Raw genomic sequence first — 26,326 nt, 5'->3', positions numbered from 1 at the left:
CCTATGCTCCCTGCATTCCATTGGATCCAGTATCCACATTCATGCATACTCTATCTTCTCTCTCTATTAAAATTTGCCCTCAAGTAAATGATCATGTTGGAAAGAGCCTGATAAATTATTTCATGCTAAGGGAAGTAATGACTTAATGGAGTACTATTTCCAAATATACTTAACTTTGAACAATATAAAATAATCAGATGAAAGCCAAAAGGGAACTGGGAGCAAGTAGGGCTGGACTCTTGGGGTGATGCTGGGCACCAGGGCAGCACGTACTTCCACCTGAGATAGTGGTGAGGAGGTCCTCTTAGGGGAGAATCTTCTCCATCAAAGTAGCAGTCTACATATGAGGGGGCCCAAGTGCTGCTCAGAAACAGGAAATTCAGTCACCAGGAGTAGCAGAATGGGCAGAAGTTCTCAAACAGGTCTGATAAAGACCACAAAGAAAACAACTGCACTGTAAGTAGGTTTTAAAGGGCTTTGCATGCATTCATCTCACAAATATTTTCTGAGCACTTTGTGCATATGTCAGCCTCCACTGTAAGAAGTTTGGTAGATCAGCAAGTTGGACAGATAAATTTCCTCCTCATAATAGAGCTTACATTCTAGTAGGATAACAGAGATAATATACAAGTAAAGAAAAATAACAATTTCTGGTTTTGAAAGTACTATGAAGGAATTAATAGGGTTTATTTGAGTGAAAACTTGATGGATATGCATGAGGCACTCATTCAAAAAAGGGGGTAAAAAGCATGCAAAGTTTGTTAGCTTAACATTTTAGGAAGAAACATGGAATTATCGCCTCTAATCCTAACAACATACATTATTTAATTAAATCCTCAGAAAGTAAGTTCTATGCTTATAGATTAGGAAACTGGGAGTTAGTCATTAAGTAACTTGCACACAATTTGAGAGGGGCTGAATTGTGTGTCCTCAAAATTCATATGCTGAAATCCTAATCCCAGACTGTATTGGAGATAGGGCCTTTAAAGAAGGGATTAAGTTAAAATGAGGCTGTCTGGGTGGGCCCTAATGCAATCTGACTGGTGTCCCTATAAGAAGAGCAAAGTTGGATGCACTAAGAGATACCAGGGAGGTACACACAGAGGAAAGACCATGTGAGGACCCAGAGGAAGGCAGCTCTCTGTAAGCCAAGGAGAGAGGCCTTAGAAGAAACCACCGCTGCAGACAGCTTCATCTGGGACATCCAGCCTCCAGAACAATGGGAAAATAAATTTCTGTTGTTTAAGCCACCCAGTCTTGGGTATCTTGTTATGGAAGCCTGAATTAGGAAAACCCACCCAGTCCTTCCCTCCTGTTGTGTGTCTCCTTTACTGATAACATAGAAAATCCATTTCTGACACTTCTGGACACTAAATGTGTGTATGTTTGTGGTTCCCCAATTCTCCACTACACCAGCTGGGAGTCCTACTACAATTTAACTCAATTTGAACACTGGAGAATGTGTCAGAATCCACAGATTAAGGGCTCAGTCTCATGAGACTGCTTCCACACCACTTCAGATGCCAATCACAAATAGTAGGTCCCCAGGGTACCCACAGCTTTTGTGAAGAGCAATGTGGCTACAAACTGCAGGTTTTCATGAACTCTTTCCCCTTTGGATTTGATTATTTGCTACAGTGGCTCACAGAAATCAAAGAAACACTAACTTACAGTCAGATGAAGATATACACAAGGCAAGGTCTGGAAGGGTCCCAAGAGCAGAAGCCTCTGTTATAAAGTTTGGAAGTGTCACATCTCAGTAAGTGGATATGTTCACCAACCTGGAATCTTTCTGTAACTCCTTCTATTGGGATTCTCACATAGCCATGATCAATTGTTAACTCCATTTCCAGCCCTTCTCCCTTCTCTGGAGGTTGGGGGTGGGGCTGAAAAATCCCAAACTTCTCACCATGGTTTGGTCTTCTGGTGACCAGCCCCCATCCAGAAGCCATCTAGGAGCCCACCCGAAATCACCTCCTCAGAACAAAAGACGCTCTTCTTTTTCTTTTTTTTTTTTCTTTTTTTATGATTTCTTTCCTTCTGCTAACTTTGGTTTTTGTTCTTCTTTCTCTAGTTCCGTTAGGTGTAAGGTTAGATTGTTTATTTGAGATTTTTCTTGTTTCTTGAGGTAGGCTTGTATAGCTATAAACTTCCCTCTTAGAACGGCTTTTGCGGCATCCAATAGGTTTTGGATCATCATGTTTTCATTGTCATTTGTCTTTAGGTATTTTTTTATTTCTTCTTTGATTTCTTCAGTGATCTCTTGGTTATTTAGTAACGTATTTTTTAGCCTCCATGTGTTTGTGTTTCTTACGTTTTTTTCCCTGTAATTCATTTCTAATCTCATAGCGTTGTGGTCAGAAAAGATGCTTGATATGATTTCAATTTTCTTAAGTTTACTGAGGCTTGATTTGTGACCCAAGATGTGATCTATCCTGGAGAATGTCCCATGCACACTTGAGATGAAAGTGTAATCTGCTGTTTTCAGATGGAATGTCCTATAAATATCAATTAAATCTATCTGGTCTGTTGTGTCATTTAAAGCTTCTGTTTCCTTATTTATTTTCATTTTGGATGATCTGTCATTCGTGTAAGTGAGGTGTTAAAGTCCCCCACTATTATTGTGTTACTGTCAATTTCCTCTTTTATAGCTGTTAGCAGTTGCCTTATGTATTGAGGTGCTCCTATGTTGGGTGCATATATATTTATAATTGTTATATCTTCATCTTGGATTGATCCCTTGATCATTATGTAGTGTCCTTCCTTGTCTCTTTTAACATTATTTATTTTAAAGTCTATTTTATCTGACATGAGTATTGCTACTCCAGTTTTCTTTTGATTTCCATTTGCATGGAATATCTTTTTCCAGCCCTTCACTTTCAGTCTGTATGTGTCCCTAGGTCTGAAGTGTGTCTCTTGTAGACAGCATATATATGGGTCTTGTTTTTGTATCCATTCAGCAAGCCTGTGTCTTTTGGTTGGAGCATTTAATCCATTCATGTTTAAGGTAATTATCAATATGTATGTTCCTATGACCATTTTCTTAATTGTTTTGGGTATGTTTCTGTAGGTCCTTTTCTCCTCTTGTGTTTCCCACTTAGAGAAGTTCCTTTAGCATTTGTTGTAGAGCTGGTTTCATGGTGCTGAATTCTATTAGCTTTTGCTTGTCTGTAAAGCTTTTGATTTCTCCATCGAATCTGAATGAGATCCTTGCCGGGTAGAGTAATCTTGGTTGTAGGTTCTTCCCTTTCATCACTTTAAGTATATCATGCCACTCCCTTCTGGCTTGTAGAGTTTCTGCTGAGAAATCAGCTGTTAACCTTATGGGAGTTCCCTTGTATGTTATTGGTCATTTTTCCCTTGCTGCTTTGAATAATTTTTCTTTGTCTTTAATTTTTGCCAATTTGATTACTATGTGTCTCGGAATGTTTCTCTTTGGGTTTATCCTGTATGGGACTCTCTGCGCTTCCTGGACTTGGGTGGCTATTTCCTTTCCCATGTTAGGGAAGTTTTTGACTATAATCTCTTCAAATAGTTTCTTGGGTCCTTTCTCTCTCTCTTCTCCTTCTGGGACCCCTAAAATGTGAATGTTGTTACATTTAATGTTGTCCCAGAGGTCTCTTAGGCTCTCTTCACTTCTTTTCATTCTTTTTTCTTTATTCTATTCTGCAGCAGTGAATTCCACCATTGTGTCTTCCAGGTCACTTATCCGTTCTTCTGCCTCAGTTATTCTGCTATTGATTCCTTCTAGTGTAACTTTCATTTCATTTATTATATTGTTCATCTCTGTTTGTTTGTTCTTTAATTCTTCTAGGTCTTTTTTAAATATTTCTTGCATCTTCTCGCTCTTTGCCTCCATTGTTTTTCCGAGGTCCTGGATCATCTTCACTATCATTATTCTGAATTCTTTTTCTGGAAGGTTGCCTATCTCCACTTCATTTAGTTGTTTTTCTGGGGTTTTATCTTGTTCCTTCATCAGGTACATAGTCCTCTGCCTTTTCATCTTGTCTATCTTTCTTTAATTGTGGTTTTTGTTCCACAGGCTGCAGGATTGTAGTTCTTCTTGCTTCTGCTGTCTGCCCTCTCGCTCTTAGTGTTCTTATCACTCAGGAATTTACAAGGGTTTCAGGAGCCCCGTGTCTGGAATTGAGTCAAAGACAAATATTAGAACAAAAGATGCTCCCAGTGCTCTTATCACTTACGAAATTACAAGGGTTGCAGAAGCTCTGTGCCAGGAACCCAGGACAGACACCACTATGTATTTGCTATTATCTCACACAGCCCTAGCAAACTAATACATGAACTAAGATGATGACATAGGAACAAAAATCAGGTATATTTATTCTCACTCACTGTGATTTCAATTACTGTTATAGATAGCACCTTCCCAGAAGTTATTTTTAAACTTTTTTAAGGATGCCCCATGGAGAATGTATGTTCTTTCAAGATAATTTCAAAGGCACATTCACAACAGACATAGGCGACAACATATTCAGGAAATAAAGCTATAGTGGAGGAACATCAAGTCCATCCCTAGGACTCCATCTCCAGAACAATTTGGACTGTGTGTTCAGTTAGCACCAGGAACGAGCATATTAATTGAGTGCTAGGCTCTGGAGTCAAATTTATTGCGTTTAAATCCAGGTTCCCCTACTTACTAGTCATATTATCATGGGCAATTTATCTGTATATTTCCTTATTTTCTCATCTGTAAAATAGGGATAACAATGGAATGTGCCAGCTCACTGGGTGGATGTGAGATTTATGAACAGGTTCAGTGCAATCAACATGGTACCTGATTCATTCACACTCAATAAGCATTAGCTAATATTATCTCTGAAGCAACAAACTGTACTTTTTATAGAGTCGGGGATGGGAGTGTGTATTGTCTTGTTTTTCTCCCTTCTGTATCTGCAAGACCTAGTAGGTTATGAAGAAATAGTTGTTGAATGAATCCTACTTAAACTCTGACTGACCAAAGTATACGGAGCCATAAAAATTGTAAGAAACTAGGAAAGAAGCTTAGTTCAGTGGTTCCTCTGAGTCTCTTTTCCTTTTGTCCAAAATGCTACCCAGAGCCACTCAGATGAAGGGGCACTGCCTGTGCTGGCTGGTTTGTACCTGGGCCAAATGGGAGAGTTGTGTGGACAGTTATTTGCTGCCTGGCCCCTCAGTGTGTCCCAGGCAGCAAATCCTTCTCTTGTGATCTGCCTTTCTTGGGAAATGAGAAAGAGATAAAGAAGTGCAGACTTGGTAGAAGGTGGAAGAAGGCTATCAACTTTTCTAGATAATCAGTTCAGGCAAAGAATGCCATTCTCTCCAGCAATGACAGATTCTGCAAATTCAAAAATCTTTCAAGATCACAGACTGAACATCCCTTGGGGGCAGATATAACTTCACGTCTTAGGTGGCAGAATTATCTAAAGGGTCAAAAATAAAATTCTTTAGACCAAAAAAACACACCAGCCAATTGCTAGAAGCCTGCAAGCAAGCAAGTGGATGAACTGTTTGAGGTGTGAAAAGTGTTTCATAAGGCGGGGTGTTTCTGTGCCTAAAGGAAATGTGATCACCTTGAGAAAGTGCAGCAGCCAAAAATGTTCCTGTTCTCTGATGATTAACAAGGTAATGATTTATCTTTTTGTGATTACTCTTGAGTATGGGACACAGATACTTTATCATCAAAAGCAGCACTGATTTCACATTCCAGTGAGAACAGAAGAAAGGTTTAATTACTCTCCATGGCATCTGCTTATTCGAGTTGTCTTATGAATAATCATGGAGACCAGTGTATCCAGATGGTCAGGCTGTTTTCCTTTTTCTGCCTTCCTCTTCCTTTCTCATGATTAAAGACATTTTCTTTTATATCCATAAGAGTCACTTATTGAAAGATGATTGGGGATGTGACTCCAAATGCCTGGGAAATATGGAAAAATAAATCCCAATAACAGGCAAGCATACGATACTCACACTGATAAACTGGTGGCTTTTTGCCTCACCCCAGAAAGTTGTTACTGGATAATTAAATAGCCTTTGCCTTTGGGAAAAATCATCCTTTTACTGAAAACTGGAAACTGTTTACTCATGAATCAGAGGAGGGAGTTGTCTTATTTAGATGATGTAAAATCAGATTTGAAGAGAAGTAATTAGCAGATAGCTTGCTTTGTTAAGATTCAATAACCACAAAAATTAGAAAACTATCACTAATTCATATCAGTACAGAAAAACATACCTCACGCTTTTTTCTAAATAACACACAGGCCAAGATATGTTGTTTAGTGCTCTCCTCAAAAGAAAGGAGGGAGCTTGTTCATGACTAAATACATTTGGGAGATATTACCTATTATACATCTCCTAGAGATTCACAATTAGGCTCAGAAATTTTACAGTAATTTGTTTAAACCTGTTCAATATAGGTTCTTAAACTGACTTCAGAACAATTTTTGTTATTGTTGCTTTTACAATAGCCCTGCAAAATGCCAGCTCTATGGCTCTCATTTGGGAAAGATCGCTTTATAGACATAAACTTACTTCTGTATTCTCCCAAGGCATAATTTTCTTTATGATGGTGCCTTTTAAGCTCCAATATTTAGAACTGTACTTACCTCCTTTGGATGACTATTCTGCTTTCCAAACCAGTCACAGAGCACAGGGCATCCACCCCAAATTGGTCTTGGAGAATTAGCCACTTCTGGCTAGAGAGGTATTTTATGGCTTAAAAAGTAATAAAGTGTCCTATTCTCAATGCAGCACCAATAATAGCAGTTGCTTCCCACACAGAGTAAAGATTAACAGCAGGTCTTGGGTGGATTTATAGGGCAGGTTATTATACCTTGGAAATAAGAGAGTGTTACTAATTCTCTTTCCTTTGCTTTAATAGACTGACAGCCTCCTGGGATCCAGGGAACTTCATGAGAAAAATAACTCTCCAAATAAACCACCTGGGAATGGGGACCTGAGAGGGGACCCTGCTTTCTCTGTGACCTATCACACTTCACTGATGCAAAGAGACAGCAGGAAAAGGATCAGTTGTTACACTGTGTTTCTAAGAGTGTCCATCCCAGAGGAATTTGTGGTTGGAGTGGATAACTGTAGTGTTCACCCCTCGGCCGCTCCCTGACACTCATTACCCTCTCCTGGGACTACTTATAGTCACTGACAATCTGTTTCATCTCAGGACCAGTTCATAGTATCCACATCAACTCTCTTAATCTCTTCCTTCTCACCCTCAAGAGAGACCACGGGTGATATAAACCCCAGAGACACAAGAAAAAAACCCTGATTTCCACAGCTGGGAGCTGAAGGCCTACTTTACCATTTCTTCATCCAGCATGTCAGCTCCTGGGACCTCAGTTTACATTTTAGGGCCACAAATGTCCACTTGTTTAAGAGGGGAGTTTTTGAATACATCATCAAGTAGGAACTGCCTGCATGGTACCCTTTTTTTTTTTTTAACATCTTTATTGGAGGATAATTGCTTTACAATGTTTTGTTAGTTTCTGCTGTGTAACAAAGTGAATAAGCTATATGTATTTATATATCCCCATATGCCCTACCACTTGTGTCTCCCTCCCACCCTCCCTATCCCACCACTCTAGATGGTCACAAAGCACCGAGCTGATCTCCCTATGCTATGCAGCTGCTTTCCACTAGCTACCTATTTTACATTTGGTAGTGTATATATGTCAATGCCACTCTCTCACTTTGACCCAGCTTACCATTCCCCCTCCCAGGGTCCTCAAGTCCATTCTCTACATCTGCATCTTTATTCCTGTGCTGCCCTTAGATTCTTCAGAACCTTTTTTTTTTTTTTTGCTAAGATTCCATATATATGTGTTAGCATATGGTATTTGTTTTTCTTTTCCTGACTTACTTCACTCAGTATGACAGACTCTAGGTCCATCCACCACAACACAAATAACTGAATTTCATTTCTTTTTATGGCTGAGTAATATTCCATTGTATATATGTGCTACATCTTCTTTATCCTTTCACCTGTCGATGGACAATTAGGTTGCTTCCATGTCCTGGCTATTGTAAATAGAGTTGCAATGAACATTGTGGTACATGCTGCTTCTTTTTTTTTTTTTTTTTTTTGCGGTACGCGGGCCTCTCACTGTTGTGGCCTCTCCCATTGCAGAGCACAGGCTCCAGACACACAGGCTCAGCAGCCATGGCTCATGGGCCTAGCCGCTCTGTGGCATGTGGGATCTTCCAGGACTGCAGCACGAACCCACATCCCCTGCATCGGCAGGTGGACTCTCAACCACTGTGCCACCAGGGAAGCCCCCATGCTTCTTTTTGAATTATGGTTTTCTCAGGGTATATGCCCATTAGTGGAATTGCTGGGTCATATGGTAATTCTATTTTTAGTTTTTAAGGAACCTCCATAATGTTCTCTATAGTGGCTGTATCAATTTACATTCCCACCAAAAGTGCAAGAGGGTTCCCTTTTCTCCACACCCTCTCCAGCATTTATTGTTTGTAGATATTTTTGATGATGGCCATTCTGACTGGTGTGAGGTGATACCTCATCATAGTTTTGATTTTCATTTCTCTAATGATTAGTGATGTTGAACATCCTTTCATGTGTTTGTTGGGAATCTGTACATCTTCTTTGGAGAAATGTCTATTTAGGTCTTCTGCTCATTTTTGGATTGGGTTGTTTGTTTTTCTCATACTGAGCTGTATGAGATGTTTATATATTTGGAGATTTATTCTTTGTCAGTTGCTTCATTTGCAAATATTTTCTCCCATTCTGAGGGTTATCTTTTCCTCATGTTTATGGTTTCTTTTGCTGTGCAAGAGATTTTAAGCTTCATTAGGTCCCATTTGTTTATTTTTGTTTTTATTTCCATTTCATTAGGAGGAGGGTCAAAAAAGATCTTGCTGTGATTTTATGTCATAGAGTGTTCTGCCTATGTTTTCCTCTAAGAGTTTTATAGTGTCTTGCCTTATATTTAGGTCTTTTATCTATTTTGAGTTTATTTTTGTGTATGGTGTTAGGGAGGGTTCTAATTTCATTCTTTTACATGTAGCTGTCCAGTTTTCCCAGCACCACTTATTGAAGAGGCTGTCTTTTCTCCATTGTATATTCTTGCCTCCATTATAAAAGATAAGGTGACCATATGTGTGTGGATTTATCTCTGGGCTTTCTATCCTGTTCCATGGATCTATATTTCTGTTTCTGTGCCAATACCATACTGCCTTGATTAGTGTAGCTTTGTAGTATAGTCTGAAGTCCAGGAGCCTGATTCTTCCACTTCCATTTTTCTTTCTCAAGATTGCTTTGGCCATTCGGGGTCTTTTGTGTTTCCATGCAAATTGTGAAATTTTTTGCTCTTGTTCTGTGAAAAATGCCATTGGTAGTTTGATAGGGATTGCATTGAATCTGTAGATTGCTTTGGGTAGTATAGTCATTTTCACAATGTTGATTCTTCCAATCCAAGAACATGGTATATCTCTCCATCTGTTAGTATCATCTTTAATTTCTTTAATCGGTGTCATATAATTTTCTGTATATAGGTCTTTCGTCTCCTTAGGTAGGTTTATTCCTAGGTATTTTATTCTTTTTGTTGCAATGGTAAATGAGAGTGTTTCCTTAATGTCTCTTTCAGATTTTTGATCATTAGTGTATAGGAATGCCAGAGATTTCTGTGCATTAATTTTGTATCCTGCTACTCTACCAAATTCATTGATTACCTCTAGTAGTTTTCTTGTGGCATCTTTAGGATTATCTATGTATAATATCATGTCATCTGCAGTGACAGTTTTACTTCTTTTCTGATTTGGATTCCTTTTATGTCTTTTTCTTCTCTGATTTTTGTGGCTAAAACTTCCAAAACTATGTTGAATAATAGTGGTGAGAGTGGGCAACCTTGTCTTCTTCCTGATCTTAGAGGAAATGGTTTCAGTTTTTCATCATTGTTAATGATGTTGGCTGTGGGTTTGTCATATATGACCTTTATTATGTTGAGGTAGGTTTCCTCTATGTCCTCTTTCTGGAGAGTTTTTATCATAAATATGTGTTGAATTTTGTCAACAGCTTTGTCTGCATCTATTGAGGTCAACATATGGTTTTTATCCTTCAATTTGTTAAGATGGTATGTCACATTGACTGATATGTGTATATTGAAGAGTCCTTGCATCCCTGGGATAAATCTCACTTGTTCATAGTGCATGATCCTTTTAATGTGCTGTTGGATTCTGTTTGCTAGTATGCTAGTATTTTATTGAGGATTTTTGCATTTATGTTCATCAGTGTTATTGGCCTGTAGTTTTGTTTTCTGTGACATCTTTGTCTGGTTTTCATATAAGGGTGATGGTGCCTTATAGAATGAGTTTTGGAGTGTTCATCTGCTATATTTTGGAAGAGTTTGAGAAAGATAGGTGTTAGCTCTTCTCTAAATGTTTTTAGAATTCACCTGTGAAGACATCTGGTCCTGAGTTTTTGTTTGTTGGAAAAATTATAATGACATTTTCAATTTCAGTGATTGTGACTGGTCTATTTATATTTTCTATTTCTTCCTGGTTCAGTCTCAGAAGGTTGTGCTTTTCTAAGAATTTGTCCATTACTTCCACGTTGTCCACTTTATTGGCATATAGTTGCTTGTAGCAATCTCTCATGATCCTTTGTATTTCTGCAGTGTCAGCTGTCACTTCTCCTTTTTCATTTCTAATTCTATTGATTTGAGTCTTCTCCCTATTTTTATTTATGAGTCTGACTAGTGGTTTATCAATTTTGTTTACCTTCTCAAAAACAAGCTTTTAGTTTTATTGATCTTAGCTATTGTTTCCTTCCTTTCTTTTTCATTTATTTCTGATCTGATATTAACGATTTCTTTCCTTCTGCTAACTTTGGGTTTTTTTTTGTTCTTCTTTCTCTAACTGCTTTAGGTGTAAGGTTAGGTTGTTTATTTGAGATGTTTCTTGTTTCTTGAGGTAGGGTTGTATTGCTATAATCTTCTCTCTTAGAACTGCTTTTGCTGCACCCCATAGGTTTTGGGTCGTTGTGTTTTCATTGTCAGTTGTTTCTAGGTATCTTTTAATTTCCTCTTTGATATCTTCAGTTGTCAATTTGTTATTAATAGTGTATTGTTTAGCCTCCATGTGTTTGTATTTTTTACAGTTCTTTTTCCTGTAATTGATATCTAGTCTCATAGCATTGTGGTCAGAAAAGATACTTGATACAATTTCAATTTTCTTAAATTTACCAAGGCTTGATTTGTAACCCAGATATGATCTATCCTGGAGAATGTTTCATGAGCACTTAAGAAGAAAGTGTATTTTGTTGTTTTTGGATGGAATGTCCTATAAATATCAATTAAGTGCATCTTGTTTAATGTGTCATTTAAAGCTTGTGTTTCCTTATTTAGTTTCATTTTGGATGATCTGTCCATTGGTGAAAGAGGGGTGTTAAAGTCCCCTACTATGATTGTGTTATTGTCGATTTCCCCTTTTATGGCTGTTAGTATTTGCCTTATGTATTGAGGTGCTCCTATGTTGGGTGCGTAAATATTTACAATTGTTATATCTTCTTCTTGGATTGATCCCTTGATCATTATGTAATGTCCTTCATTGTCTCTTGTAATAGTCTTTATTTAAGTCTATTTTGTCTGATATGAGAATTGCTACTCTAGCTTTCTTTTGATTCCGTTTGCATGGAATATCTTTTTCCATCCTGTCACTTGCAGTCTGTATGTGTCCCTCGGTCTGAATTGGGTCTTGTACACTGCATATATACTGGTCTTGTTTTTGTATCCATTCAGCCAGTCTATGTCTTTTGGTGGGAGCATTTAATCCATTTACATTTAAGGTAATTATTGATATGCATGTTCCTATTACCATTTTCTTAATTGTTTTGGGTTTGTTTTTGTAGGTGTTTTCCTTCTCTTGTGCTTCCTGCCTAGAGAAGTTCCTTTAGCATTTGTTGTAGAGCTGATTTGGTGGTGCTGAATTCTCTTAATTTTGCATGTCTGTAAAGGTTTTAATTTCTCTGTCAAGTCTGAATGATATCCTTTCTGGGGAGAGTAATCTTGGTTGTTGGTTTTTCCCTTCCATCACTTTAAATATATCCTGCCACTCCCCTCTGGCCTGCAGAGTTTCTGCTGAAAGATCAACTATTAACCTTATGGGGATCCCCTTGTATGTTATTTGTTACTTTTCCCTTGATGACTTTAATTTTTTTTTTCAATTTAACTTTTGATAGTTTGTGTCTTGTTGTGTGTCTCCTTGGATTTATCCTGTATGGGACCTCTGCACTTCTTGGACTTGATTGACTATTTCCTTTCCCATGTTAGGGAAGTCTTCAACTATAATCTCTTCAAATATTTTCTCAGACCCATTCTTTTTCTCTTCTTCCTCTGTGACCCCTATAATTCGAATGTTGGTGCATTTAATGTTGTCCCTGACATCTCTGAGACTGTCCTCAATTCTTTTCATTCTTTTTTCTTTACTCTGCTCTGCTGTAGCTATTTCCACTATTTTATCTTCCAGGTCACTTATCCATTCTTCTGCCTCAGTTTTCTGCTACTGATTCCTTCTAGAGAATTTTTAATTTCATTTATTGTGTTGTTCATCGTTGTTTGTGTGCTCTTTAGTTCTAGATCCTTGTTAAACATTTCTTGTATTTTCTCCATTAGGTTTCCAGGATTTTGGATCGTCTTTTCTGTCTTTACTCTGAATTGTTTTTCAGGTAGACAGCGTATTTCCTCTTCATTTGTTTGGTGTCATGGGTTTTTACCTTGCCTCTTTATCTGTTTAATATTTCTATGTCTTATTTTGTTTAACTTACTGTGTTTGGGGTCTCCTTTTCACAGGCTCTAGGTTCATAGATCCCAGTGTTTTTTGTGTCTGCCCCGAGTGATGAGGTTGGTTTAGTGGCTTGTGCAGGCTTCCTGGTGGAGGGGACTGATGCCTGTGTTCTTGTGTGTGGGACTGGATCTTGTCTTTCTGGTGGGCAGGACCACATGCAGTGGTGTGTTTTTGGGTGTCTGTGAACTTAGTATGATTTTAAGTAGCCTCTCTGTTATGGGTGGTGTTTTGTTCCTGTCTTGCTAGTTGTTTGCCATGGGACATTCAGCACTGGCGTTTGCTGGCCATTGGGTGGAGCTAGGTCTTCACATTGAGTTGGAGATCTCTGGGAAAGCTCTCGCCGATTGATATTACCTGGGACGGAAGGTCTCTGGTGGTCCAATGTCCTGAACTTGGCCCTCCCACCTCAGAGGCTCAGGCCTGACACCAGTCCAGAACACCAAGACCCTGTCAGCCACATGGCTCAGAAGAAAAGGGAGAAAAGAAAGAAAGAAAGAAAAGAAAGAAAGAAAGAAAGAAAGACAGAAAGAAAGAATAATAAATTAAAAATTTGTTTTTAAATATTAAATTAAAAAAATAATAAGAGGAAGAAAATAAGAGAACAACAAAACCAACAAACAAATCCACCAATGGTAATAAGCACTAAACACTAAACTAAGATAAACATAAAAAACAGAAACAAATCAGTCACAGACAGCAAACCCCAAGACTACAGTTGCTCCCAAAGTCTACCACCTCAATTTTGGGATGATTTGTTGTCTGTTCAGGTATTCCACAGATGCAGGTTCATCAAGTTGTTTGTGGGGATTTAATCTGCTGCTCCTGAGGCTGCTCAGAGAGATTTCCCTTTCTCTTCTTTGTTTGTTCAGCTCCTGGGGTTCAGCTTTGGTTTTGGTCCCACTTCTGTGTGTAGGTCACCCTCAGGCATCTGTTCCTGCCCAGACAGGATAGCGTTAAAGCAACAGCTGATTAGGGGACTCTTCCTCAATTGGGCCAGGGAGAGGGAGGGGTACGGTAGTTATAACTGGAATGCAGGGTGAGCCTGTGGGGGCAGAGGCCAGCGTGACATTGCAACAGCCTGAGGTGCACCATGTGTTCTCCAAGGGTGTTTGTCCCTGGACTGTGGGACCCTGGCAGTGGTGTGCTACACTGGCTCCTGGGGGGAAGTGTGGTTAGTGATATGTGCTTGCACACAGTATTCTTGGTGGCTGCAGCACCAGCGTTAGCATTTCATGCCTGTCTCTGAGCTGATAGCCGTGGCTCGTGCCCATCTCTGGAGCTTGTTTAGGTGGTGCTCTGCCTTCTGTGGGCAGACAGGGAAGGAATCCCCTCTTCTTGTGCACCCTGAAACAATAGTCTCTTGCCTCTTTGGCAGGTCCAGACTTTTTCTCAGACACCCTCCCTGCCACCTGTGTCCCACTACCCACTTCAGGCTGTGTCCATGCAGCCAACACCAGTCCTCTCCCTGGGATCTGACCTCCGAACCCGAGCCTCAGCTCCCAGCCCCCACCTTCCCTGGTGGGTGAGCAGACAACCCTCTTGGGCTGGTGAGTGCCGGTCGGCACCAATCCTCTGTGTGGGAATCTCTCTGCTTTGCCCTCTGCACCCCTGTTGCTGCACTCTCCTCCATGGCTCTAAAGCTTCCCCCACACACCCCCATCATCTCTGCCAGTGAAGGGGCTTCCTAGTGTGTGGAAACCTTTCCTCCTTCACAACTCCCTCCCAGAGGTGCAGGTCCCGTCCCTATTCTTTTGTCTCTGTTTTTTCTTTTGCCCTACCCATGTACCTGGCTATTTTCTTGTCTTTTGGGTAGTCTGTCAGCGTTCAGTGGGTGTTCTGTTAGAGTTGTTCCACATGTAGATGTATTTTTGATGTATTTGTGGGGAAGAAGGTAATCTCCACGTCTTACTCCTCCACCATCTTAAAGGTCCCCCTACGGTACGTTTTGAGGAATTTTCAAGGGGCCTCTGCTGCCCAAGTAAATACTGTATGCCACTGAGCTATCTAAAAAGCTAGATTCAATATTAATCCTAAAAACATTTTAATAAGATTAGATAGCAATCTATATTTTTGACATAATTTCAATAATGGATCTCATAATAGAGTCATCCATGGTCATATGATAATGATGTGCAATCCTTGCTACCTAGCACTTGATTTCTGGAGTTACACAAGATACAGGACATTATACTGATCTAGTTCAAGTTTCTGAACAGATTCTGGGGGAAAACATACATTGCGCTGTTCAAACTAGCTCCTCCTCTGGAGCTAGCCATCACATTGCCTTTATCCCCTGCTGGATCACGATCATGAAGTGAGGTAGAAATGAGGGATTTCACAGAGCCAGGTGAATTTGTAAGGCTGGGTAGTGTGAGCAGTGGTTGGGGGAGGGCTCAGGGCAGACTGCTTTCTTCTTACCCTGACTTAGACACTTGCAAGAACTAGGACTGACTTCTCTTGAGTCGCAATTTCCTCACTTGTTAAATGTGTTAAAACATTTAATATTAGTGTTAAGAAAAAGAATGGCAATGCATCCTATTTTGTATGTTTGGTAGGAAGACTTCAATAAGTTAATAAATATAAAGTGCTTAGAACAGTGTCTGGTATATACCAAACTGTCCACAATGCTAGTTTCTTGGCATTTAGTCCTAATTTAATTCTTAAAAATCCCTATTGAGATAGGTGTCATAATGCCCATTTTCTAAACAAATAGAAACTCAGGCAGCTTGTCACCTTCCCAGGGTCACCTAGTTAAATCGTAGAGCTAAAATTCAGATCCATTCCAACTCCAAAAATCTCTGCTTTTGTCCACAACACTGGACTACATCTGCTTAAACCCTGCCACACTTCATGGCTGAAGTACTTTATATTTCTAATTCCACTTCAGGGACCATAATAACTCCTTAAATTAATATATAGTAACACTGAATATGGAAACCACACATACTTAGTGATACTGTATCATCAATTAGAGGAGGTGCTTAGGAGCTGAGTAGTTTGGCTATGTATCTCAAAGTTTCTTTATCATGATAAATACCTTTCACATTCATCTGTGCCCAGATGAAAATGCCATTCTCAGATCCGCAGTTGCAGGGCACCAGCTTCTGAGCTTTGAAATCCATCACTGCATTTGCATCAAAGCTGTTCTTCCCATTCTCCCATTCCTAGGAAACATTGGACTCTTGATGGTTGTTTTGGCTCAAGAGCACTCCAATTGCCTTGCCTAATTGTCATTAGAAATACAAATTGGTTTAGGTTACTTCTACCTGACTTTTCTTTCCTTCCTTCTCCTCAACTTGTTTTCCTTTCTCCCTTCTTCCTTCCTTCTTTCCTTCCTTCCTTCCTCCCTCCCTCCCTTCCTTCAATAAGAATCAGACTTCTATCATGGTTTGTCAGTTCTCTCAGGCTCTTCCAGTGTCCTTCCCATTTTCTTTCACAAGCATTTCCTCTAATTCATTTCTTGTGTATTTCATTCAATCTTGGCATCTGCTTTTCAGAGGACCCAGACGAACACATGGATGAACCCTATGATAAACCGCATGATAGTTAGTTGGTAACTTCAATTCTACCTTTCATTCAACTCTTAGCACCTAGATATCCATTAGATTTTTAAAGACAGAACATCTGTTCCAGAGGGCAATTACCACATTATATATACATTTTCAATATCAATGTTACTATTTACTGTTGCAGTGACTTTTTCCTAAAGAAAGGAAAGAAAGGAGGAAAGAAAATATATCATTTATTGAGTGTCTACTACATGCCAGACATACTGTTCTTATGGGCCATTTTATTTCAACTTCAAAGGAATCTTGTAATTTAGATTTGCATTCAAGATTTAAAAAGTTTAAGCATAATATAAGAAACCTAAGAATCAGAGAGGTAGAACTCAAATTTCAGTCCTGGTCTTGTGCTCTTATTTGTATATCTAAAGACTCTAAAAGATAGTACTCTGTACTGCATTTTAGAGATATTTTCCAGATATACCAGAATATAATTATATGAACACACACACATGTATACCCACAAACACTGATAGTTAAGGGATAATATGATTATAAGCATATGCCTACATATATATAAATACATGCATAGTTATAGATTTTGATGAATAAGCACATAAACGGATTCTGCATACAGAGTTCGTGTGTGTATGTCATACAGAGTTTGATTTATTCAAAGAAGCACACATATTGCCATCAGGGTCTTTCATTAAAATGAAATAACCTGTTTCTACTAAATAAGGGCTTTAACATATGGAGAGCTGAAAATGTCAAAGACAAAGCATCAGTACACTGGGAGTTCTGATCTATATTTGAGCTCTATTCCATTCTGCTGGTGCCCTTAGTTGTGTTAGATAAGAGTGGATCAGGTGCCCGTAAACAGCACAGGAAACTAATCACTCACTGTAGGAAATTAACATTCTTTTATTGAGTCCTGTCAAAACTTATCTGGTCTCTGTTAATGCAACCAGGCTTATTAGTAGTAAGTAGATGAGATCATCCAATAATTCTAGAAAGGAAAACAAAAATATATTTGCTTTCACAAATGCCTCAATTTGTGATGTTCTCTATGCAAAGAGGGTAGAATTGGTCTGAATAACAATAGCTCCATGTGGTGAATGCTTACTATATATCTGAAATAGTACCAGATGCTTTGCATGCATTCTCTTCCATTTCATAACATGTCCAAAATCACATTGCTAATAAGTCATTGATCCTGGGTTTGTCCTTCTCCAAAGCCTATGTAGGTCACAAACACCTGCCTCTGGTGTACTATCTCTCATTGATCCTCCTTTTTCCAACAACCCACTTTTGACCCCATCTCCATTCTTAACTATCATCAGTGACTCCACCATCCCACAACACATACACACTCAGTCCCATTATTTTTATATTATTCTTGGTGTGCATGAATGTCCTCGAACCCCCAAAGGACTCATTCAACTTCATCTATGAAAGAAGAACCAGATTCATTGCATCTTACCTGCTCTACAAGGCAGTGTCCATCACAGCAGTGATGACAGCAGGGCTGCTGAGGCTGCCTTGTTTCATGCTGGCTCCCTGAGAAGGTAACTAGCCAGCTTTGTCTGAGTGCCCTCTGTGGCTGAGTGAGCTCCCCTTCACCAGCCTGCATGGAAACAGACCATGCTTCAGTCGTTCAGGTATAGATCCCTGGCTGTAAGTGTGGTCAAGTTGCTGAGACTCAAAACAATGGTTACATTTAGGCAAGGCACTTTTGGAATAACACAGATGCCAAACTCTTTCCTAATCAATCATGAAAATGAGTCATGGGAAGCTGACTCAAGTTTGGGTTGACAAGTTGGTGATTAAAGGAGGTGAACTCTATCTACAACCAAGAAGGAAAACATGAGGTGCAGCTGGTATTTTGTACATGGGTCAGCAGGCACAGATTCGGGACTTTGCAAGAGGAGGGTTTAAGATAGGAAAGAAAGAAGAAGAAATTTGTTACTAATTGAGCACCTGCTGTTTAGCCAGGCTAAATTTTACACAGTCTGTACAAGACTTCATTCATTCATTCATTCATCAACCCTCTTCTTGGTGCTGTAACAAACATTGTTCCAGGCCTTGGAGATTTAATTGAGAAAGAAACAGAAAAGGTCTCATTCTTACAAGCTTGTATTAAGAACTAAGAGGAAGGAAATAAATATGTAAATAAATAAATAAAATGATTCCAAAGAGCAGTAAATGCTACAAAAGCAATACAGTATTGTGCTAGAATGCGGTTATGAGAAGGATCACTTCTTATTGAGTGCTCAGGGCAGGCAATTCTGAGAAGAGGTCACTTTAGCATATCTGAGTAATGAGAAGATGCCCGGCTCTGCATGAAGATTAGTCAGAAAAATCTTCCAAGAGAAGGATCAGGGCCAGCAAAGCAGCTGGCCATGGGAATGATAAAGGACTACTGAAGAAAGAGTCCTGGCATGAGAGATAGGCTTTACCAGCACAGGTAGGACAGTTACTGTCAAGGTAAATTGTTTGTACTGTAACCCAAATGTAATGGAAATCCATTGGAAAATTCCAAAAATAAGGAGTGGCATCATTTGAGTTGTATGTGTTAAAATCCTTCTGGCAATTATGTGGGAATGGATTGTGGGAGACTAGCCTGTTTCAACTTAATGAGGGACTTCCCTGGTGGTCTAGTGGTAACGAATCCACTTCCCAATGCAGGGGACACAGCTTTGAGCCCTGGTTGGGGAACTAAGATCCCACATGCCACGGGGCAACTAAGCCCGTGCGCCACAACTACTGAGCCCGTGCGCCACAACTACTGAGCTCGTGCGCCTCAACTTGAGCCCGCGTGCCGCAAGCTGCAGAGTCCACGCGCCCTGGAGGCTGTGAGCCACAACTAGAGAGAGAAAACCTACACTCCACAACTGGAGAGAAGCCCGCGCAATGCAACAAAGGGCCTGTGTGTCACAACAGCTACAGGAAAAAAGATCCCGCGCTCCTCAACGAAGATCCCATATGCCACAACTAACACCTGATGCGGCCAAAAAAAAATAAATATTAAATTTTAAAAAATTTTAAATAAACTTAATGAAACTTTGCCCATAGAAGCCAAGTGGCATTTCAAAAGTTGCACAGATTTTAAAATAGTACAACTAGAATTTGAACCCAAGAAAGCCTTGGCTCCATAGTAAAGGAGATATTATACCCTTTGAGGCTTTTCCTAGGGCACCAGGTGGCCACAACCTATCAACCTAACCTGATGAACTGGTTTCTTTGCTCATGGAAGACATCGGTCAAAGTTTATGGAAGTTTTTTGTTTGGTTTTGGTTGTGGTTTGGGGAGGGCACAGGGTATTTTGAAGCTGCTGTCAACACCTTACTTTACTGGAAAACATTTCTTTTTATTACTATCTAACTCCTAATTCCTTTTAGATCCCACTGCCACCTGATTTTGCCCAATCCCTCTCTGTTTTTAACTTAACACCTTTATTGTGTGGCTTAGAGTTGGGAATGGAATTGGGGATGTAGTACTGGTTGTGTACACTCTCTGAAAAAGTTGGATTTTTGTTGAGTGAGCTCTAGGTGAAACATTTTTAATTTTTGGAAGAGGTTGTGTGGTAATGACATATAAGTTTTTAAATAAGTAGTATACCCATGCTTCTTATTATAACAAATCAGCTGTAGCACACCCATCTTCTACCAAGAACAAAAATAAGTGTTGGATAAAAGGTAAAGCACATATGTTTGAAAGCATCATAGAACTACCAAGACAACCAAAATTAAGAGATCAAATCCCAGAAGAAAAGCCCAGAAATGTGACCCCAACTGTCAGAGTCAGTCTTTCTCACAAGGCATTTGAAGAAGTAGCATCAATCTTAAGTGCACTTCTTTAGAGAAGAGAAAAAGGGAAACACTTTTCAATTCATTTTGTAAGATAAAAAACATCTTAACATCAGAAACTCATGAGGTTATAACAAGGGAAAAAAATTTCAAATCAATTTCTCTTATGAACAAAAACACTAAACAAAATATTAGAAAATTATACCAATGATGAATAAAAAATCTAATGCAACACATATGAAAATAAAATATATTAAATTTATGTAACTGAAGTTTATACCAATAATTCAACATTGGTTTAAATTAGAAAATTATCAAATTCTCTCCTTTGTCTTAAAAATAGGAGGAAAATCATGGGATCATCTCAATAAAAGACGCCTCACACCATTTACAAAATCAATTTCAGATAAAGTATAGATAAATATGAATGGTAAAACAACAAAGGTTTTAGAATATAGTATATGATAGTATTTTCATGACCCCTGGGTAGGTACACAATAAACAATAACCATGAAGAAAGTAGTGATGAATTAGACTACCTAAAAACTTTTTTAATAGAAAAACTGTCAAGGGAATGGAAAGGCAAGGCAAGCCACAGAGCAGAGGAAAGTATAGGTACCACATATATTCGACAAAGCCCTTGACTCCATAGTATATAAAGTAGTCCAATAGATCAATAAGAAAAGACAATAAGGAAAATCCAAATAAAATAGGAACATGAAATTTGAACATTCAAGTCAAAACAGAGGATACCTAAATAGCCAATAAACATATTAAAATGTGAGAAACTTTATTAATCATCAGGATATACCAGTAACATCTACAGTAAGATACCATCATACAACCACCCAAATGGTAAAGTGACAAAAGATGGGTAGTATTGGCAAGAATATGAAACAACAGCAGCTTTCGTATTTTACTGGTTGATGTACACATTGACACAATTACTTTGGAAATCTGTTGGCAGTATCTATTAAAGTAGAACATACACATAACATAGAACTCAGCATTTCAATTCCTAAGGATGTACCCAGTAGAAATGTATACCTATCTATGCATATCAAAGGATATGTACAAGTATGTTTACAATAACACTGTTTCAATAGACCCAAATTGCTAACAACTCCAATATTTAACAAAATTAAAATGGGTAAAAAATGATACAATATTCATACACTGGAATATTATACAGCAACGTGAATGAACTAACTACTGCTACTCACAGATACATGGATAATATCAAAAACATAATATTGAATGAAGGAAGTCAGGCCCAAAAGAATACAAACAATTAAAAGTAATCTGTGGAAATGGAAGTCAGAAAAAGGTTTATCTTTGTGGACAAATAGTGACTGGAATGAGTCAGGATAGGGTTTCAGGGCTACTGGCAATACCCTCTTCCCTGTTCTTTGTAGTCATTCCCTTTGTAAAACCCATCAAGCTATTCACTAATGATTACTACTTGCATTGCATGTCTACTGTGGGTTGGCTACAACTGGCTTTGAAGACCCGTTTATCCCAGGACCAAGGCAGGAAGAGGAGTCCCTTTCTTGGATACGACAGTCTTGTAGTGGAGGAAAAGAGAGCAAGGTGCAACCACACAATGTCTCCTGCTCAGGGAGGTATAGACCATATCCACTTACATTCTGTGACCAAAGGAGTTCACGCAGCCAAGCCTGATGTCAACAGGACAGCAAGTGCAATCATTCCACTAGGATGGTGTCTGTACTGAAGAGGAGAAAATATTTTGATGCATATTACAAATTTTCTTCAACGATATTCCTTTTGGCAGAGTAATTTCACACATTTAAATAGCAAAACCGTTTCTTTCTTGATAAATATAAAGCTTTCAATTGGAACAAGGTAAAAAGAAATGGTTTGTAAGAATGTCCTAAAATTCCCAAAGAAATGATATGAAATTGATTCCAAATGAAACTGCTTATAAATCTGCTCAGTAAGATTTTTCTTGTAGCAAGGCTTACAAATGCCCAAACAACTAATGTCCCTCATCTGTCTAAAAAAGTTGAGTTGCTAATCATAATCATACTAAATTACATCTTTGGAGCTGTTTTGGAACCTACTTTTATTCTGACCCTAGTGTTATTTGTAAAACTACTGTGGAAATTTTTATTAGGGTCATGAGACCATTTCCTCTCAACCCTCAAAAAAAGGTTAAAATGGTGCATATGCACATATATATGAATTTCAGATGCAAATAGTTCAGATTAGATTATTTACAGCTGTATTCCTTTAAATTATGTATAGTTTAAAAAACAAAGTTTCATATTTCACCCAAGAGAGTAAGATTAACCCTTCTGTTCAGTGACCATAACTCAGATTACTTTGCATTGTCTCTAGGAGAAAGTTCTTTGAAACTGGGTGTATGTGAAGGTGTTAGAGTGTGGAGGCTGAGAGGTGATAATGTTCATGGAAGACCTACTGTATGTCAAGAGGTCTGTTAGGCACTTTCACACATTATCTCACATTTCTCACAAGCGGGGAATCTACTGCTTCCTTCTACAAACATTTTGGTGCATCACCTTTAACGCTGCCAAGAGTCCTGTAAAGTTGCTACCCAAGTTACTGACTCAAGTCCACACAGCTGTTAATCCAAAGTCCACACAGCACACTCTCTAACAACTCACTCTCACTCCTTCTTTCATCCACTCTTTACTAATATTTGGAAACTCCAAAGTATCAGATCAGTGCTAAAAAAATAACAATAATTCAAAAAGGTTGCAATACTCCATGCATATGAATTGTCATTTCACTTTTAATTCAAGCATACCTTGTTTCATATGCAGCTGTCTCTGGACAGGAAAATTGTAAGGAAACTGTTGAAGAAGTGGTTCATCCCTTGGTACGTTGTGACTTATGCCTAATTTTTGGTAGTGTTGTTGATATGCAAAGCTTCTTCATTGACTGTTGTCAAAACTTAGGAAATGAAGATGAGAATAATTGCAGTGGTGAAATTAAAGTGATGCATGTGTGTGTGTATCTGTATGTGTGTGATATGTGGGCACAGCCTGGCAAATATGTTTGGGACAAAGATCTTGGAATGGACAAATAGGAGTACCAGTTGATAACCCACTAGTGTATTACTGCACACCATCAAAAGCATAATAGCTGTCTAGTGTTACTTACTGTAACTTAAGGCAGAGATAGAATAGAAATGATGGAAGTTACAACAGCCCAGAAATTCCTTTCATTGCACCTTAATTAGCAGGGCTTAAATTAGAAAAGAGGTACCTCACTGGGACTTGCTTCTGACTTGATGACTTAGGCTGTATATATTCCTTAATGTATGATTATTTAAAACACAGTTTTAACATGCTTTCAAATGATTTCATCTGCCTTGTCAGGAAGGAGGAGGAAAAGGACAAAGAGGAGGAGGGTGAGGACAGAGAATTGATAATAACCACCATCTGCAAGTAAAACTCCAAGCTGTAGTTGGCTCATAGCTGATTTTGGTCTTTCGTTTTGATCTTTACCAATGTCTATGCCATCATATGCCTCTGTCTCTGCACAGACTCATTACACATAGTGATGTTCTTTTATTATTTCAAGGAATAACACAGCACTTACAGCTATGGTCCCCGTCTTCCCACTCGGTCTTAGAACAATATAAAAGTTCAGAGACAAGGAATCAAAGGAGACCTACCTTGTATTTTTTTTTTTCCAATGGGAGGACCCAGAACTTAGATGTGTGGATGCCACTCCAGACATTCCAATGTTACACAAAAGAATCAACCTTCCCTTATATGTAAAAGTAATTACTTAACTAGGACAATATGGCTGTTGTTTTATCAGAAGAGCTTCATTTCTCAAATATAGATATGTAATTTTTATGTAAGATTCTTTAATTTCAAATATATCAGCATGAAAAAAGTGTGGAAAAGGCAGCACAGTGTAAGGAACTATAAGGATTCTTTTTGCTTTTGGATCTGTATTTCAATTAATAACAGCCAGACACCATGTGTTTTCACTTGCTGCATGCTCCTCACAGTGACAAGTGCTTTTTATGGATTATCTCATTTAATCCTAATAGTACCCAAAAGGCTGGTGCAGGTATATTACTACAAGGTCAATCAGTAGTAAGTGAAGTTCAAAAAATAAAAATGACATAAAATGTGGTGCCACAAGGTAGAGGAATGACCAGTGTACATCTGTGTAGTTAACCTGGTGAATGTCTAAGGTGGTGGTGGGGTGAGACAGGGCCGTTCAGCTGTGCACCCCAAAACTCTATGGGTTCTGCCTGGAGTTCAGTCACTTGCAGGTGGTCATTTATTCCAACTGTTGGATCCTCAGGACTCAATTACTAATCTAATACTAATAACTAATCCTCAATTACTAATCTTTCAGTGAGTTGGTGCCCATTTTATTAGCCTTATTCAGGGATATTAGGACTCACCAGTTTTCCTTTCCCAATCATCCAGAAGGCAAGAATTTTAGCCCATCCCTGTTGGAGAAGAGAATTGAAAGAGAGCTTGACCCAATCTTCAGCATGTGATAGGCATGGCAATTTGGGATATGGCATCACAAAGTTTTAATAGATTTATATTTTGGGGAATAACTTTCCTAAATTTATGTGGCTGTTAAGAGGTGAGATTGCAGTGGGAACCCAGGTTGTAGATCATGTTGGTAGGGTAGGAAATGTGTCCAAGGCCGGAGATTAGATTGAACCAAAGTTGTTTTACCTACCAAGTCTGTAATATACTAAACTATCCAGGAAGTGAGATGAGACAGAAATCAAGAAATAATGGATATTTAAAAGTTAATAATTCATATGTTATACTTTATTTAAGAAATTTTTGTGCAGAAAAAGAAACTACCATTTGCAAAAAGCTTACTGTGGTTTAGGGCCTATTGCAAAAATTTACAGAAGTAAAACATACAAAGTCTGTAATCTAGTATAATGCTTCATTTAGGAAATTGAACACATAGTAAGCTCTTAACAAATGGACATTTCTTTCCTTCCCTCCTGTCATCTTTAAAATTTTTAATTATTTTATTTAAACAATAATCTTCATGAATTATTTCTCAGCATCCCTCCTCTTACAGCTGAATAATCTGGCCCCTGGGGAATTACATAATCCTGCCAGTTCACAGTGTGCTTTGGAACAGGGTCTTGAATATAAGTCTGCCTGGCTCTCAAGCCCATGGGCTCACCCTAATACAACTCCTGCCTCCTCCACTTACACTGCTAATTCAGAAACTCACGATATGATGTTGCAATGTCTGTCTTTATTTGTCTTTAATATCTCCTTTCAAAAAGCAGACAAGAACATAACTAAGCTGGCAATTGTATTTCAGCAAAGGCAAAGGAAAGAAAAACACTCTGATACAATCTCTCACATAAGAACACATCGCCGTACATTCTGCTTCACACGAAGCATGAAGGATTGCCGAAGAGGCCTCATCTTCTTTTCTGTTAGAACAAGCTGAACAATTTAGCCACAAGAGGATAGATGTCTGTGTATTGGGTTTTCAGGGCTGATAATGAATTGTTGGTCCAGGAATGTCCTTCAAGGACCATGGGTACAAATATTACTCTATGTGGTAAAGCATCAAACGGATAAACCAAAAATACCCCAAAAGAAAGGCATACCAAAAAGGAGATTTGGGATCTTTTTTTTTTTCTTATTTAGTGTAATGTTATCTGGGACTTGGTTAATCACAGAAGTCAGAGGTTAAAAAATGGCATTGAGCAAGAGAAACAGAAATCCTCTGAGTAGAACCAAGCTCTACAGAACAGTCTTGATAGATCATGAAACCCTTGAGACCACAGTGGCACCCTGCAGACTATTCAGACCCCAATGGTTAGGATCTAACACTACAAAGTCCCAAAACTCTCTCACAGAGAAGGAAAACAAAATATTTTCAAATCATACCAAGGCAATTTCATTAAAAAAGAGTTGAGTGTCTTTCTATTAATGAAGACTGAGTTTTGCATAATGAAATCCTCAATTAAATGGTCACCATAGCAAATATCTTCAATCTTGACTTTCATGGATTCATACACAGATTCATTCATTCTTGGCTACAGTCACTCAACATTGAATGAGCATCTATTTTTTTCTAGGCACCATCCTAGGCATTGGGAAATACAACACTGAAACAACCATGGCTTCATGATTTGCAATTGATCACAACTTATTAGGGAAGACAGACAAGAAAACTAACAAGTTTAAGATAGTTGAGTAA

General features: G+C 38.6%; 1 long non-coding RNA gene across 1 annotated transcript in view; it reads right to left on the bottom strand.

Annotated features, from left to right (window-relative positions):
• Nucleotides 1–3,134: 3,134 nt before the first annotated feature.
• The window catches only part of LOC125965056 (uncharacterized), a 98,121-nt gene continuing 74,929 nt past the window's right edge, over nucleotides 3,135–26,326 (bottom strand). The window contains exon 3 of the long non-coding RNA XR_007478538.1: nucleotides 3,135–3,320. This is a non-coding gene — a long non-coding RNA (uncharacterized LOC125965056). The remainder of the gene's footprint in view (nucleotides 3,321–26,326) is intronic.

The sequence above is a fragment of the Orcinus orca genome, chromosome 7, assembly GCF_937001465.1.
Source record: "Orcinus orca chromosome 7, mOrcOrc1.1, whole genome shotgun sequence".
Lineage (NCBI taxonomy): Eukaryota > Metazoa > Chordata > Mammalia > Artiodactyla > Delphinidae > Orcinus > Orcinus orca.
This window is presented reverse-complemented; position numbering and strand designations above follow the sequence as displayed.